The 17,782-nt window shown below is 41.9% G+C and overlaps 1 protein-coding gene across 9 annotated transcripts in view; it reads right to left on the bottom strand.

The window, feature by feature from the left end:
- The window catches only part of myo18ab (myosin XVIIIA b), a 174,224-nt gene that overhangs the window by 126,659 nt on the left and 29,783 nt on the right, over positions 1–17,782 (bottom strand). The window lies entirely within an intron of this gene.

Raw genomic sequence — 17,782 nt, 5'->3', positions numbered from 1 at the left:
ACAAAAACATTCACTTGGGCCAAGTTGTTATCAAAGAGGTTCACCATGCAGTAAACCAATCTCTCATTTTATAGGGAAAAGAGCTGTGTCTTACATAAGAGATGATGAAACTCAACACTACCATCTGCCTTATTGGAGACCCTGAGACTATCTTTGATCGGACTTTCCTGACTTTATCTTGCACTAAACACTATTCACGTTATTTCCTTTATCGTGTCTATGTACGCTGTGGACGGCTCGATTGTAATCATGTATAGTCTTTCCGCTGACTGCTTAGCAATCAACAAAGGCTTTTCACTGTACCTCGGTAGACGTGACAATAAACTAAACTTAAACTCCTGATCTGGGGAGGTGAATGATAACTAACATCTAAACTCTATTTGACCTCCATCACATCTTAATCAGGATCCACTGGTGTGCACACTTTGTCAATGCAAAACCTGTATAAAGCCACAATCTAGCGGTAATATACAGAGTGATATCAATTTTTGTATGATAAATAAAATGCACCTAACATATTAAAGGATAAGATGCCAAATTAAATTACTGGGAAATTCATCCGCAATATTATAACTACGTTTGGTGTCACACAGCATGTTTCATGTTAAGTATTTCCAATGCTCGATGTTTTCTTCAGTTAGGAATCCTATACTCATTATCTAAGCAGAACATTTATCTTGTTTGCAACTTTGTGGTTTGACGGGTGTCTGCACAAAAGACGAGCGCCAGTTCTAAGCAACCATGAAACAGATGCGTAGGAACTGCAGATGTTGGTTTAAACTGAAGATAGACACAAAAAGTTGGAGTAACTCAGCAGGACAGGCAGCATCTCTGGATAGAAGGAACGGGTGACGTTTCAGGTCAGACTAAAGAAGTGTCTCAACCCGAAACGTCACCCATTCCTTCTATCCAGAGATGCTGCCTGTCCAGCTGAGTTACTCCAGCATTTTGTATCTATCTTCAACCATGAATCAGTAGCTGCAGAGTTGTAGGCAAACAAGTGTGAACTAACATGTTAGTGAATCTGATTGTGGGCATGTCATATAGAGAAGAAAACTTGGTTGTTGAAATGTAACTGAAATTCATTCTCAAGTCTAGCCCATCCAATTTTTTCTTCTCTGCACTATTATTCTAAGTCCTCTCCTTCCCTACAAATCAGTATTATTTCATCAAATGTTGTGGTTTATCTTGAGGCTGGCACGCCGATCAGAGTGGAATTAAGTTGGAAGTCTTTTTTTTTGTTTTCTTTTTTACTTTAAACAGTCTTGCTCGCTAATTTCATTTATTTTTCAAAAAAAAGAACACAACCTTATAATGAAGAGTTTCATATGTTTCTTTTTTTAAATTGTAGAATTAATACTTTTCCACAAGCTTATAATTAATTTTTAGAATTAATACTTTTCCACAACCTCTCAGAAATAGTGTTTGAAGGATGTAGACAGATTAATTAATCAATTATTTTCCTCTTCACAATCAACTCTCAGCTGTTAAAAGCAGAGCCTCATTGCTATTTATTGCTTATAGATTTTGCTCTATTCTTTAAAGTCTCTTTCCTTTTGCTCCAGTGCAAAATGTAGAGTTCTAGTCTTACTATGTGGAAACAGGTCCAACTTGCCCACACCGGCCAACTAGTCCCACCTGCTTGCGTTTGGCCCATATTCCTCTAAACCTGTCCTATCCGTGTTTATCTGGGTCCTATCCATCCATCCTATCTATGATGGATAGAAACATAGAAAATAGGTGCAGGAGTAGGCCATTCAGCCCTTTGAGCCTGCACCGTCATTCAATATGATCATGGCTGATCATCCAACTCAGTATCCTGTACCTGCCTTCTCTCCATATACCCTGATCCCTTTAGCCACAAGAGCCACATCTAACTCCCTCCTAAATATAGCCAATGAACTGGCCTCAACTACCCTCTGTGGCAGAGAATCCCACAGATTCACCACTCTCTGTGTGAAAAAAAACTTTCTCATCTCGGTCCTAAAAGACTTCCCCCTTATCCTTAAACTGTGACCCTTTGTCCTGGACTTCCCCAACATCGGGAACAATCTTCCTGCATCTAGCCTGTCCAACCCCTTAAGAATTTTGTAAGTTTCTATAAGATCCCCCCTCAATCTTCTAAATTCCAGCGAGTACAAGCCGAGTCTATCCAGTCTTTCTTCATATGAAAGTCCTGCCATCCCAGGAATCAATCTGGTGAACCTTCTCTGTACTCCCTCTATGGCAAGAATGTCTTTCCTCAGATTAGGAGACCAAAACTGTACGCAAGAATAATAATTCTAAACTGGAGATGATGAAGAATCAAAAAGCAATGCAGGTCAAAGATACAGATGAGTAAAACTGCTCGCAATAGAGTACAGGCAATACAGTTTTGAATCTGCCACAACCTTCCCAGGATACAAAATGCAAGGAAAGCAAACGGTTCATGAAGTTATAGATAACTGGGGTTTGGAATAGGGGCTCCCTGGAAATATGCTGAGGCAGGCAAGTGTCTTTAGGCTACAAAACAGCAAATAGAGTTGGGTTTGTTTGACATCTTAAGAATAACTTAACGTTAAAGCAGGAAATGCTGGTGAATCTGAGAAAATGCGGTGAACAGGGTGAATCTGCACAAAGAAAAAGATTATTTCCGATAACATTAACCATGTTGTTTTCACAGATGCTGCCCCACCTGCTAGGTGTTTCCGTTATTTTCTGAACTTATTTCTGATTTCCAGCATCTGGAGTTTTTGTTTAGTTTAAAGATACAGCGCAGAAACAGGCCCAACAGCCCACCGAGTCCGCGCCAACCAGCGATCCCCGCACATTGACACCATCACACACACACTCGGGACAATTTACACTTATACCAAGCCAATTAACCTACAATGCAGTACGTCTTTGGAGTGAGGGAGGAAACCGAAGATTCGGAGAAAACCCACGCCGGTCACAGGGAGAACGTACAAACTCCGTACAGACAGCACCCGTAGTCAGGATCAAACCTGGGTCTCTGGCGCTGTGAGGCAGCAACTCTACCGCTGCGCCACCGTGCCACCACTCAGAGGTATCTCAAAAGTATCTCAGAAGTTATCGCAAAAGTAGCTGTGCTAAATGTTTAAAACCAATGGTCTACATGGTATTTGAACTATAATGGTAGCAACACGACATCATTTCTTCAAAGGACAGGACAAGAATACATTTTCTTTCTCACAACTAAAAGGAAATTGCCTTTCGAAAGTCAAATATCACTTTGTCAAACCTACTCATTGCATTGGAACTAATGTAGGTATGACACAAAACTGCATATAGGTTATATAAAATATATATCCATGCATCCCATTTCTGAACTATGTATTTCAACTTTTGGTTTAAGAAGCATTTAAACTTAGAATCAACTTTTCTCATTTGTAATTTACGTTTGGAAATATAAGTATTTATAATTGAGGGTTGCTCACAGGCCCATTTTGGACAAAATGGTTCAGCAATAGAACCAAGCACGCCTCGAACACTCTCTGCGACCACTAAAAATAGGCACAGGCAAGAAACACTTTGGCCCAAATAAAACAGATCTCTAACTTAGAGCAAAGAAAAGTTTGTGTTATTTATGTTACGTTATTAAGAAAAAAGCACAGGAAGAGATTTAGAATAACTGTTTCAAATACCTTTCTTCTTTTTTCTTGCATCTAGCTTAAAAACCAAACAGGAGCTGCTAATTCTACAGACTTCCAACAAGAGCAGTTTTGAAGAAGTGCATCAGCTTCCGTTGTGAGTGAGGCTGTCAAAGTGTTATTCACTGATAGAGCAACAGGACAGCTGGGTAGTATAGGTCTTCTAAAAATACCAAGGAATGTATGCAAGTTCCAACAGTTGGTGCTTCACTACAAGTTTATACATCCCAAATTAAATTACTGAAAAACAACTACACCACCAGTAAAATCTGCCCTCAAATGATTATAGACTGATTTTTTTGATGTTTTTATTCCCTGTTTTGGATGGGGGGGGGGGGAACAATAGCTGATGTGATTTCCGTCCAAACGGAAATAAAGGACCTCCTTTTCCTGTGGGGCATATGCTTATGCGTGCGTGCTTGCTTGCTTCAGATGGCTGTTTAACCCTTTACGGTTTGCCGCAGTATTCTTTGGTGCACCGCTGAACCACACACGACTGCCACTTGTGATTGCCTTTCAACCACCAGACTCTTAATGGACATGTATTTGCACTGAACATTTTTCTAACCGAATGACGTAGTGATGAACCAACTCCACCGTTGCATGTACTCCCTGGGACCCCATGGATTTCCTTTGACTGCTCCAGTGTCCTCTCACATTATAATATACATTAATTGCCCACTGCAAATTGCCCAGGACCTGCAGGTGAGTGTAGTCATTATGCCAGAAGATAGAAAGAGGGCTGTTGATGGAAATGTGGGGAAAATAAAGTGGGATTAATATAGGAATTAGTATAAATGGCTGTTTGATGATCAGCATGGACCATGTTGACTGGAGTAGACATGTTGACTGGGGTAGACATGTTAACTGGAATGTCTGTTTCCGTGCTATATGTCTCTGTCACTCCATGACATAGAGAGCACCAGAGCTGAAAGACAACTTGGTAAGAGAAATAGATGGGGGGAAAGCACCCATGGCCTTATCTGTCAAGAGCTTGCAAGCTCCCATGCTCACATTACAAGAGAGGCTTGCTCTTCAGGCAGAATTCTGAGGAACACACATATGTCTGAGAAATCACACAAAACGCAGGAGTAACTCAGCAGGTCAGGCAGCATCTCTGAAGAAAAGGAATAGGTGACATTTCGGGTGGAGACCCTTTCTTCAGACTGAGAGTCAGGAGAAAGGGAAATAGAGATACAGATGGTGGTGTAGAGAGATATAGAACAAATGAATGAAAGATATGCAAAAAAGTAATGAATGATAAAGGGATCAGGTCATTGTTAGCTGTGGGCTAGATGAAAACGAGTTACAGACAGTGAGACTCAACAAGACGGCTTTGATGCTAGTACAAGGACTTGGATGGTGAGGGATGGAGAGAGGGGTTGCAAGGGTTACTTGAAGTTAGAGAAATCAATATTCAGACCGCTGGGTTGTAAACTGCCCAAGCTGTCTGAGGAATGCCTAATTCACCAAGATAGTGCTTACTGACATACAGAAAACAATATTGAACGTATGTGCAAATTTGACCTTTATTGTGAGAAGTCGGGACTTCAATGTAAAGAAGAATTATTGAAATTGACTAAAGTATTGGTAAAACCACATTTGAAAGACTGTGTGCCATTTTGGTCTCTATGCCCAAGCCTTTTACAAGATTGATTCTTGGGATGGGGAATTTTGTCTGTGAAAAATGATTCACCGATCTTAGCCCATCATAATATCATTGACACAAATAAAATCCTGAGAGGGAAATAATCGTATAGGTGGCATAATGATGTGTTCCCAATGGGAGAGTTGAAAACCCGGAAAACAGACTCTGGGTGAGCCACCCGTTTCGGACTAACGAGGAGAGGCTTCTTTTGTGAGGATTGTAAATCTTTGGCATTCTCAACCTGAAGGATCTGTGAATGCTTAAAAAAGACAGAAATGCTAGAGATACTCCAGCACATCATGCAGCACCAATGAGGAGAGAAAAGGGCTTAACATGGATAGACAAAAAATGCTGGACTAACTCAGCGGGTTAGGCAGCATCTCTGGAGAAAAGGACCAGATTTTTAGATTTTTTAGATTTTAGAGATACAGCGCGGAAACAGGCCCTTCGGCCCACCGGGTCCGCGCCGCCCAGCGATCCCTGCACATTAACACTATCCTACACACACTAGGGACAATGTTTTTTTAACATTTGCCCAGGCAATTAACCTACATACCTGTACGTCTTTGGAGTGTGGGAGGAAACCGAAGATCTCGGAGAAAACCCACGCTGGTCACAGGGAGAACGTACAAACTCCGTACAGACGGCGCCCGTAGTCAGGATCGAACCTGAGTCTCCGGCGCTGCATTCGCTGTAAGGCAGCAACTCTACCGCTGCACCACCGTGCCGCCCGTTTCGAGTCATAACCCTTCTTCACCTTTTCTCCAGAGATGCTGCCTGCCCCGTGGAGGTACTCCAGCATTTTATGTCTATCTTCAGTATAAATCAGCATCTGTAGTTCTTTCCTACACAAAGGAATTAACCATGATGACCTTTCATCAAAGCTGTGCACAATCAGTTCATGAGAACATTCAAGCCACAGAGATCAATAGATTTTTGGATACCAAGGCTATCGATGGATATGATGTCAAGCAGGAAAGTAGATCTAATACGCATGATCAGTCACGATCTTATTGGATGACAAAGCAGGCTGGAAGGGTTATATGATCTGCTCTTATGTTTTTACCAAGATTAGAAACACCGCACATCAGTGGGAGTATCACAAAGATATCCATGGCAAAGAGTCAAGAAACACAGATGCTGATGCATTTTGTCTAAAACCATTGGCAAATCTCAGGAGGTTTTATGATCAGTAGGCACTACCCACTGTTTTGCAATATACTGAAAAAGGATGTGTAAATTGTGCAAGTCATCTTTTAAACAAGACATTTAGCAAAATGCAATGAAAACATGCTTCTGCTGAACATGACTCATAATTGCTGTCAAATTGCAAACCTGATGAGCATTTCTTGAGGCCTTTATTCACAAAATGCTGGAGTAACTCAGCAGGTCAGGCAGCATCTCAGGAGAGAAGGAATGGGTGACGTTTCGGGTCTCGACTCCTGAGATGCTGCCTGACCTGCTGAGTTACTCCAGCATTTTGTGAATAAATACCTTCGATTTGTACCAGCATCTGCAGTTATTTTCTTACATTTCTTGAGGCCTGGTATATTCGTGGCAACAAACAAGTTACATGCTCAAGTGTGGAGTGTAATCACAAGTGCTAGGTCTAATTTCTTTATCTAGCACAATCATCATTCAGGGCTTACCACACTCAGAAAGATCTATAAGATAACCGTAAACATTTCCAGGCATTGCTGTTTGGCAATAGCTTCGCAACATTAATGCAATAAGATGCTTCAAGGTGAAGGAGATGCACCAAGATATTCTGCAGGAGTGCCACCAAATAATCAATCATCGACACCAAACAACATTGGGAGATACAAGATGAAAAAAAATTATACAAGGAAGCATGACTTTAAAAGAGAGAATGTCCTGTTCTGAAGATAGACACAAAATGCTGGAGTAACTCCAGTGGGACAGGCAGCATCTCTGGGGAAAAGGAACCTGAGGACATTGGTTTAATGTGAGGGGGGAAAGATTTAATAGGAACCTGAGGGTAGGGTTTCCAACTTCCTCACTCCCAAATACGGGACAAGGTGGCGTCACCGCCCCGCGCCCCACGTGACCTCACCCAGCAAGCGGCCACGTGCTCTCACCGGGCGGCCGCCATTGGTGGAGCGGGAGCACGTGGCCGCTGGCTGGGTGAGGTCACGTGGGGCGCGGGGCGGTGAAGTCACCCTTTGTCCCTTATTTGGGAGTGAGGAAGTTGGCAACCCTACTAATACGGGACAAGGGTGGTCCACGGGACAAACTAATTTAGCCCAAAATACGGGATGTCCCGGCTAATACGGGACAGTTGGCAACCCTACCAGAGGGGCAACTTTTTCACTCAGAGGGTGGTGGATATACGGAATGAGCTGCCCGAGGTAGTTGAAGCAAGTACAATAACAACATTTAAAAGACACTTGGATGGGTACATGGATAGGAAAGGTTTTCAGGAATATAGACCAAATGAGGACAAATGGGACTAGCTTGGATGGGATGCATTGGTCAGAATGGGCAAGTTGGGCTGAAGGATCTATTTCCATGCTGTATGATTTTACAATCTAAGTAAGGAGATTGTGTTAAAGACATTCAAGCAAAGGAAATAATAAATATATGCATCTGAAAACAAAGCCACCATTGGATTATCATTGAAATCAGCAATGCTCAGGAGGTCTGAATTGGTGGAAGTTCGAGATCTTGAAATGGAAAGAATCACGGGTATGGGGGAATTTGAAAATGAGGACCAGGATTTGATGTGTTCTTTTTACTTTGCACTGTGAAGAGTAATGTTGCAATGAGTGATGCTGCAAAGAGTAATGTCTTTCCCTTTAAATACTATAATTTATTTCTCCATTAGGTGGAGCACGACACAACTACCTAGAATTTACCAGCAGGTGTCACTACTTGCTGTCAGTAATTTGTTCAAATGCATAGTACACGAGAATATTATCTTACAATTACCCTAATATTTTTATTTTGTTTTCACTCCTCCTTCACCAAAATTACTTTTTTTAAAAAGTTATTTTAAAAAGCCATCTGTTCAAGCAGCATACAAGATTCGCAAAGCCTCAGCAGAGCTCTGAAATTGCACTGACACATTATCTGCGGTGGCCAAAATGGCAAGAGTCCAGGATTAGAGGAAAGGTTTGTTATGAAAGTGTGTTTTTCATATAAATGCTTGTGTTTTTCATATAAATCATCTTGGGGTATTCAAGAGACTGTAGAACTTTGGATGGGTCTCATCATATTTGTAATAATGTCAATCTCTGCTATAGGTAAAGAAAATTAGTTGGTAAAACCATTTATCAGCAAACTAAATCCAGCAGTGGTTAAACGAGTTACCTTATCGGTGACAGTGGGTGATAACTGGTACCACTATCTAATGCAATACAGAAGATCCCTGCAAAACAAAGACGAGCGTTTGGCATCCGTGACAGACATGTTGTGATACTTGTACTAAACTGTATATAAAAATGGATTTCACTGTATCTTGGTACATGTGACAGAAAAGCACCATGCGATCGTTTCGCTGAACACCTCCGCTCAGTCCGCCTAAATCTACCTGATCTCCCGGTTGCTCAGCACTTTAACTCCCCCTCCCATTCCCACACTGACCATTCTGTCCTGGGCCTCCTCCATTGTCAGAGTGAGGCCCAGCGTAAATTGGAGGAACAGCACCTCATAATTCGCTTGGGTAGCTTACACCCCAGCAGTATGAACATTGACTTCTCTAACTTCAAGTACCCCTTCCTTTCCCTCTCTCTCCATCCCCTCCCCATTCCCAGTTCTCCCACCAGTCTTACTGTCTCCGAATACATTTTATCTCTGTACCGCCCACTCCCCTGATATCAATCTGAAGAAGGGTTTCGACCCAAAACGTCACCCATTCCTTCTCCCCAGAGATGCTGCCTGTCCCGCTGTGTTACTCCAGCATTTTGGATACCATTGAACCACGAACTTGTTAATGGCACTCAAAGGGTTTAATCTACCAGGTTGTCAGTGGCTACTTACTTTCTATTAAACTGGGCAAGGATTTTGTATTATCCATCAACACTTGGATCTCACGGATTACCCAGTTTACAGTTGTTAAAGACCAGAACCATGATAATAGTTATGTATACAAGCTCACTACCAAATCCAAGCACAGACTTTGTGAGTTACACGGTTGATTTCACATTAATGCAAATGCAAAAAGCATTGCTCCTTTCAATAACTGAGTTAAATTATTTCACTTGTCCATCAATTATACTTATCAGCAATAATAACAGGTCAAGTCTATTGCAAAAACTGGACTACCAAAATTTACCTGGGAAAACATAAAGTAAAGAAACCAATTCTAAACCAAGAAACCAATTCTAAACATCTTGACTTTCTAATTCCAGACATGTTACTAAAGAAATTCACTCGTTCTTCCAAGCTTGGCCTCCCCACCCCTCAAAAAGCATACCTGTCCTTGAAAAATCACAGGCAGTAGCATTCATTTATTTACTGAACACAAAGAAAATAAGCTTTTAAAGAGAAAATTGGCTAAAATAAACTGATCAGATCAACTGGTAATAATGGGAATAATGGGAAAAATATGCTGCAACTTTTGCAGTCAGAAATCTCCACAGACTTTCAATTACCATTGGAACCAGATCTTAATATGTTTAGAGGGACGTTTTGATGCAGAACCATCTACTGGTATCGAGGTAGTATATTATCAGGTAACAATGAATGTGGTAAGCAAATGGTCTTCTCTGTAAGCGGATTGAAGTTTCAGAGCCATGCGGAATCTTGTAGTTTGGATCATTTATCCTCGTTTGAATGCTAAATCACAAGTTCACAAGTTATAGGAGTAGAATTAGGCCATTTGGCCCATCGAGTCTACTCCGCCATTCAATCATGGCTGATGTCTGCCTCCTAATCCCATTTTCCTGCCTTCTCCCCATAACCCTTGACACCCGTTCTAATCAAGAATCGGTCTACCTCTACCTTACAAAATATCCACTGACTTGGCCTCCACAGACCTCTGTGGCAATGAGTTCCACAGATTAACTACCCTCTGACTAAAGAAGTTCCTCCTCACCTCCTTTATATAAGAGCGTCCTTTAATTCTGAGGCTATGACCTCTAATCCCAGACTCTCCCACCAGTGAAAACATCTTCTCCACATCCACCATATCAAGGTAAATAAAGAGGGGAAAGGATTAAAAACAGAAAAGTAAAGACTCAAAGAGAAACTAAATAGAATCATAGAGTCACACAGTGCGGAACAGGTCCTTCGGCCCAACTTTCCCACACTGGCCAATATGTCACAGCTACACTAGTCCCACCTGCACACGTTTGGTCCATATCCCTCCAAACCTGTCACATCCATGTACCTGTCTAACTGTTTCTTAAATGTTGGGATAGTCCCAGCCTCAACTACCTCCTCTGGCAGCATGTTCCATACACCCACCACCAAAATGATAAGTATTCAATTTAATTGTGTATGTTCATATTTAAAACTTGGACAAATGAGATGACATAATTTGCATTTCAGTGCAATAGCATTTAGCAGTTGGAAATCTGAAATAAAAACAGGAAATACTATAAATATTGAATAAATCAAACAGCTTGTGGAGAAACGGAAGTAGAGGCAAACATTTCAAGTCGACAAAAAGTCTGGTGAAGAGTTCTAGGCCTAAAACATCGACTGTTTTTTCCCCAAGGCATGATACTTTGAAGTTTAATGACCATTTATCAATCCAATCTATATATTTTAATTGCTTGCCTCGTGATGAAATAACATTGTAGAAAGAATGAAGAAGGAAACTTGCACACCACTTTTCTATCCCGATGTATAACTTGGGGTACAATAATCAGAAGCTGCAGCTGAACATAGTCATTCCCTGTGCCTTTGATGAGGAAGAAACATTGAAGACTCAAAAGGTGGCGATTACGTTTCCATGGCAGGGCCACATGGATTGATCCTTGTAAGGGCGGCCCTGTAGCGCAGCAGTAGTGCTGCTACATTACAGCGCTTACAGCTTCGTTCCTGACTACGGGTGCTTGTCTGTATGGAGTTTGTACGTTCTCCCTGTGACCTGCGTGGGTTTTCTCCAAGATCTTTGGTTTCTTCCCACCCTCCAAGGACGTACAGGTGTGTAGGTTAATTGGCTTGGTATAAATGTAAATTGTCCCTGGTGTGTGTCAGGATAGAGTTAATGTGCGGGAATCGCTGGTCGTTGCGGACTCAATAGACAATAGGTGCAGGAGGAGGCCATTCGGCCCTTCGAGCCAGCACTGCCATTCAATGTGATCATGGCTGATCATTCTCAATCAGTACCCCGTTCCTGCCTTCTCCCCATACCCCCTAACTCCGCTATCCTTAAGAGCTCTATCTAGCTCTCTCTTGAATGCATTCGGAGAATTGGCCTCCACTGCCTTCTGAGGCAGAGAATTCCACAGATTCACAACTCTCCGACTGAAAAAGTTTTTCCTCAACTCAGTTCTAAATGGCCTACCCCTTATTCTTAAACTGTGGCCCCTTGTTCTGGACTCCCCCAACATTGGGCGACTCGGTGGGCCGAAGGGTCTGTTTCCGCGCTGTATCTCTAAATTAAACTAAAGTGTAAATCAGACAGCATCTTCCGTGCATTTTAAGTGTGACAAAATAGAAATGATACAGAAATAGTTATCATTCAACACTCTAGAGAAAATGAAAAATCTGTTTTCAGTGACTTAACATGAAAATAAGCAAGGTTATAGGATTGAATTTCTCAACTGCATTATTAAAAATACTAGGGTTTGGAACATAACTTTAATTGACAACCATTGTTTCCCAATTTTTTTTAATTAATTCTGATAATATTGCGGTGCATAGCAGAGAATCAAAGACTTGTCGCACGCCAGTCATTCCTTCTTCTCCCTGCTCCTGTCAGGCAGAAGGTTCAGAAGCTTGCCAGCACGCACCACCGGACTCAGGAACAGCTTCTTCCCCTCTGTGATCAGGCCTCTGATAAACCTGGGTAAACATAAACTGGGGTACTATCCGATTTTCCTCTACTCCATTGCAGACATTGGACTTTGTCACTAGATCTGTTGCGCTGCTATGCTGAGAACTACATTCTGCGCTCTGTATCTTCCCCTTTGCTCTGCCTATTGTACTTGACTTTGACTTGATTGTATTTATATATAGTATTACCTCATCTCTTTGGATAGCATGCAAAACTAAGCTTTTCATTGTACGTTGGTACATGTGACAATAATGAACATAAACCTAAATATTAATTCACAAAATGCTGGAGTAACTCAGCAGGTCAGGCAGCATCTCAGGAGAGAAGGAATGGGTGACGTTTCGGGTCGAGACCCTTCTAACCTAAATATTAAAGTCACTGCTTTGTGTGCCGATGCTTACGTTTAGAAGTTTGGCCAGTAGAGGGGATGTGTAATAAAAAGAATTCCAGATCCAGCGAGGAGTTTAACAGCCAGATTCAAAGGCTAAACTTGTCATGTTTAAACTGACTGTAATCACTTGTTAGTAAAAGTAATCCTGAATCCCAAAATGACAAATGACAAAATAACCAGCATTATATGCTGTTTCCATCTTCGTCGTTACAGAAAGATTTGTTTCAGAGAAGTGAACTCAGCATTATACTGAAGGAAGTATCCGTTATCTCATTTGGGTAGGAATCAAATTGTAACGTACAACATTGTCAGGAACGCAGAGGTTTATGATACTTTTCCTGTAAATTCTGCACTTTTCATGGAACTCCCCGAGCTTCAGAACTCTGTTTCACAGGAAAACATTGCAGAAATTCCATCCTTTAAATTCTTGAACCCTGAACAGTAAATGTTTCTGCAGAAATTCCTCTTTTCCCCAGGGCTTGGATATGTATAAACTAAAACATTTCCTGATTTTATTATCAAAGACAACTTTCCACTTTTTATTCGCATTACGCAGAAACTCGAATAACTAAATTAGCTAACCCACCCAAGAGATTTAAAGCAGTGCAGAAACTCTCACCAAGACTATAAACTTTTAAACCATACAGTCGCAGTGGTACATAATTTGCAGGGTGGGGTTGTGAACAGAATTTTTTATTTCAATATGTTTGAAGAAAATGTAGGTTATAGTGTAGAAGCAATAATCAAGTATATTTAGTGAGACAGAGATATGCTGCCTCATGGTTAAAGTGTAGAACGTTTTCTTCAGAATCCCCCCAGCGCTTCCAGGAAAAGAGAACATTCTGTTTCTGTTTCTGACACTTTTGAAATCATCATTCTGTTGTAAAGCCAACTCATCGTTAAAACATGTCAGAAAAACAGCATGCTCAAATCAATTGACAGGATGGTATTCCCACAGCTTTTTGGAGACATCAATTTCCTTGAGAGGACAGAGAGAATCTGGTAAACAAGTTACTTCAACATGTCTTGTGCGCATTCATTAAACCAGATCAAGAAAACCAGTGAAGTCGTTACACAGTAATGCTATTGATTGCAGTGTCGTTGTGTTGTACATTTCCCCAGCCACAACTTACATTCTTCAAATAAATCTTTTTCAGTTAGAAAAGCCTAATAATAACCAACAACCTAGTTTCCACCATGTCATGTTGATGCTGTGACCAGCTTTAACAGAAAGTCTTCTGAAATGCTCCCAAATTCCTCCATGAAGACAAGACTTCCCGCATTCCTCAGCCTTCAGCACTCATCCGGCCATCAACTCAAGTACCGTAACAACTTTGCCCTTGCCGATGAAACAACCTCTGCAATATGTGTAGAAAAGAACTACAGATGCTGGTGTATGCCGAAGATAGATACAAAGTGCTGGAGTAACTCACTGGGTCATGCAGCATCTATGGAGAAAAAGGATGGGTAACTGGTTCAGCAGTCTGAAGAAGGGTCCCGACCCGAAACGTCACCTATCCTTTTTCTCTAGAGATACTGCCTGACCCACTGAGTTACTCCAGCACTCTGCTTGCTTATACTTTCCAAAACATCTTACCAGGACTGATCGTATTTTCCTTTCAAAATCACCCTTGAAAATGAGCAGGAAAAATGTTCCCAATGTTGGGGGAGTCCAGAACCAGGGGTCACAGTTTACGAATAAATAGTAGGCCATTTAGGACTGAGATGAGGAAAAACTTTTTCACCCAGAGGGTTGTGAATCTGTGGAATTCTCTGCCACAGAAGGCAGTGGAGGCCAATTCACTGGATGTTTTCAAGAGAGTTAGATATAGCTCTTAGGGCTAACGGAATCAAGGGATATGGGGAAAAAAACGGAACGGGGTACTGATTTTGGATGATCGGCCATGAGCATATTGAATGGCGGTGCTGGCTCAAAGGGCCGAATGGCCAACGTGTGCACCTGTTTTCTATATTTCTAATTGCCATATGTTATCTATGTATTTGTATCATTCACTTCAACTTTCCTTTGCAAAAGGTACCAGTCTATTCACACCAAAGAAAAATTTCCTACAAACTCCCTGGATTTATTTCAACCAAAATTTTAAATATTAGCATCTGCAGTTACTTCCCACACATTATTTATGCAGCTAGAATTTAAATAAAAATAGAATTTAGAAATAGAAATGATAGGTTATATCAAAAACAAACCAGCATCTCGGAATCACAATAATTTTTATTTACAAAATAGCTTTTAGCAATATCAAATTTCATGAAGCAAATAAAATTAATGTAACAAATTATCAGAAGAACAAAAAAACTTTTTTTTCCTATTTTTTTATAGCTGTATCAAGGGAACATAGTGTACTGACATTAAAATTATTGCAAACTTTCAAACTAAGTGCAAAGCTAAGCAGGCCTTCAGATGCATATTCCATTTTGAGCTTAGAGTTCGAAATGTAAACTTAACTTTGAAAGGTTTCTGGAATAGTTGGCTCACCATTCGCACATCATTTATAAATCAATGTGATCCATGTCCCAGAAAAACTCTCGCATTGTGTTATAAGTCAATCTGACTATTGTGAGAACTTTAGTATCACTTTGCCTCTCATTATTGCAATGTGCAAAAATAATTACATTTAAATAAAAGTCAGAAGAGTTCTGATTGCTCATTCTCCAAAAAGCAAGCAAGATCGTTTAGTTTAGCTTAGAGATACAGCGCGGAAACAGGCTCTTCGGCCCACCTGCCAGTGATCCCTGCACACTAACATTATGCTACACACACTAGGAACAATTTACAATTATACCAATCCAATTAACCCACAAATCTGTATGGCTTTGGAGTGTGGGAGGAAACCGGAGCGGAGAAAACCCTCGCAGGTCACAGGGAGAACGTACAAACTCCGTACAGACAGCACCCGTGGTCAGGATCAAACCTGGGTCTCTAACGCTGTCAGGCAACAACTCTACCACTATGCCACCGTTCCACCGAGTGGTGCCGTCAGCGATAGCAGCCTCGCCAACGGTCTGTCTGTCTTTTCGTCTTTTTTGTTATTTTTGGTCCAGAAGTCAACGTCTCTACATCAGTGAAACCAAGCGCAGGCTCGACGATCATTTTGCTCAACATCTCCGCTCAGTCCGCCTTAACCAACCAGATCTCCCGGTGGCTCAGCACAACTCCCCCTCCCATTCCCAATCTGACCTTTCTGTCCTGGGCCTCCTCCACTGTCAGAGTGAGGCCCAGCGCAAATTGGAGGAACAGCACCTCATATTTCGCTTGGGTAGTTTACACCCCAGCGGCATGAACATTTACCTCTAACTTCCGATTGTCCCTGCTTTCCCTGTCTATCCCCCTCGCCTTCCCAGTTCTCCCACATCCTATCTTTGCCCGCCCCCTCCCCTGAAGGGTCTCGACCCAAAAAGTCACCCATTCCTTCTCTCCAGAGATGCTCCCTGGCCCACTGAGTTATTCCAGCATTTTTTGTCTACCAAGGTGCAGATTGTTGTTTTGCAGTACCGAGGTACAGTGTAAAGCTTTTGTTGTGTGCTAACCAGTCAGCAGAAAGACTATACATGATGACAATCGAGCCATTTACAGCGTACAGATAAAAGGGGCATGCTATCCATTAACTCCTCACATCATTGACACAGGGACAGATTAATCTCCTGGGTAGCAGGTTGCTGATCTGACAATGCAGAAAATTGGCTGCCAAGGGAACAACAGAGTGACTCGGGAACAAAGAACAGTTTTACTTGGTTCTGTAGGTTATGAGGTGGGTGCATAATCAGAAGTCATAGCAGGAGCAGATCCTAGTGCCGTCAAGAGTTTCAATGGAATTGAGAAGATTAAAATAGATGAAAAGATCTATGAATAGATAAAAAGATGTCAGTATTTTACCTTTGCTATTCCTATCACTGACTCTGAACGCTTTACCTTGTATGCATGACAGCACTAGACAATGGCAATCAAACCTTGCTGGATTTTTGAATTTACTGTTGGTGTAGTTATGTGGATTCCCGGCCTGTGATGGTCATGGCTTCAATCCAAATGCAGCTTATTTTGTCAGGCTTACTCTTTTCCCCTTGTCAGTACCTGCGCTGAGCATCACCGGGCATTCTAACAGGGCGGCACGGTGGCGCAGAGGTAGAGTTGCTGTCTTACAGCTCCAGAGACTCGAGTTCCATCCTGACTACGGGTGCTGTCTGTACGGAGTTTGTATGTTCTCCACGTGACCTACTTGGGTTTTCTCCAGGTGCTCCGGTTTCCTCCCACCCTCCAAAGACGTGCAGGTTTGCAGGCTAATTGGCTCGGTATGATTGTAAATTGTCCCTAGAGTGCGCAGGATAGTGTTAGTGTGCGGGGATCGCTGGTCAGCGTGGACTCGGTGGGCCGAATGGACTGTTTCCACGCTGTATCTCTAAACTCAACTTGACTAAACTAAAAGTTTACTTTGCTTCCTCCCTCCACTTCCCCCTGCATAGTGCTTGATCTTCTTCTCCTTCTACCTCTCCTCTCCTCGTAAAATGGAGCACGCAGTCTGTCAAGTGGCCAGGCAAAGCCAAAAGCTTGTCCTCCGTAGAGGATAGCAAGCCAAGCTGGAAGGCACTCACAAAGAAAAGGCATGAGGAAGGTTTTAATGCAAATGTGAGCAGTCTCTCCAGAAATGTTGCATGACCCACTGAGCGTAGACACAAAATGCCGGAGTAACTCAGCGGGTCAGGCAGCATCTCTGGAGAAAAGGAGTCGGTGACGTTTTGGGTTGGAACCCTTCTTCAGACTCAAGACCAGTCCACAAATTGTGTATTTCCCTGGGCCATCTCTTCCCTACTATTTATAATTGGCATTAACTCAATGACTTTAAAGAAATTACATGATCCACCTTATGAATGATGACATGTAATATTACTTTGGTGCTGGATAGATAAAGAGAGCTGATTATTCAGCACTTTGACAGAATCGTAATAGCAACTGCTTAACCAAGGAGACAATATTCCTTATTTAGCTAGTGACACTAAAACACAAAGCGTTGTGGCTCAACAATATTGCCACAATTAGGCACGTCACTGTGGCGCAGCGGTAGAGCTGTTGCCTTACAACGCCAGAGACCCGGGTTCAATCCTGACCTCGG

Source organism: Rhinoraja longicauda, chromosome 26 (assembly GCF_053455715.1).
Source record: "Rhinoraja longicauda isolate Sanriku21f chromosome 26, sRhiLon1.1, whole genome shotgun sequence".
Lineage (NCBI taxonomy): Eukaryota > Metazoa > Chordata > Chondrichthyes > Rajiformes > Arhynchobatidae > Rhinoraja > Rhinoraja longicauda.
Note: the sequence above shows the minus strand (reverse complement) of the source record. Positions and strands in the feature narration are given on the sequence as shown.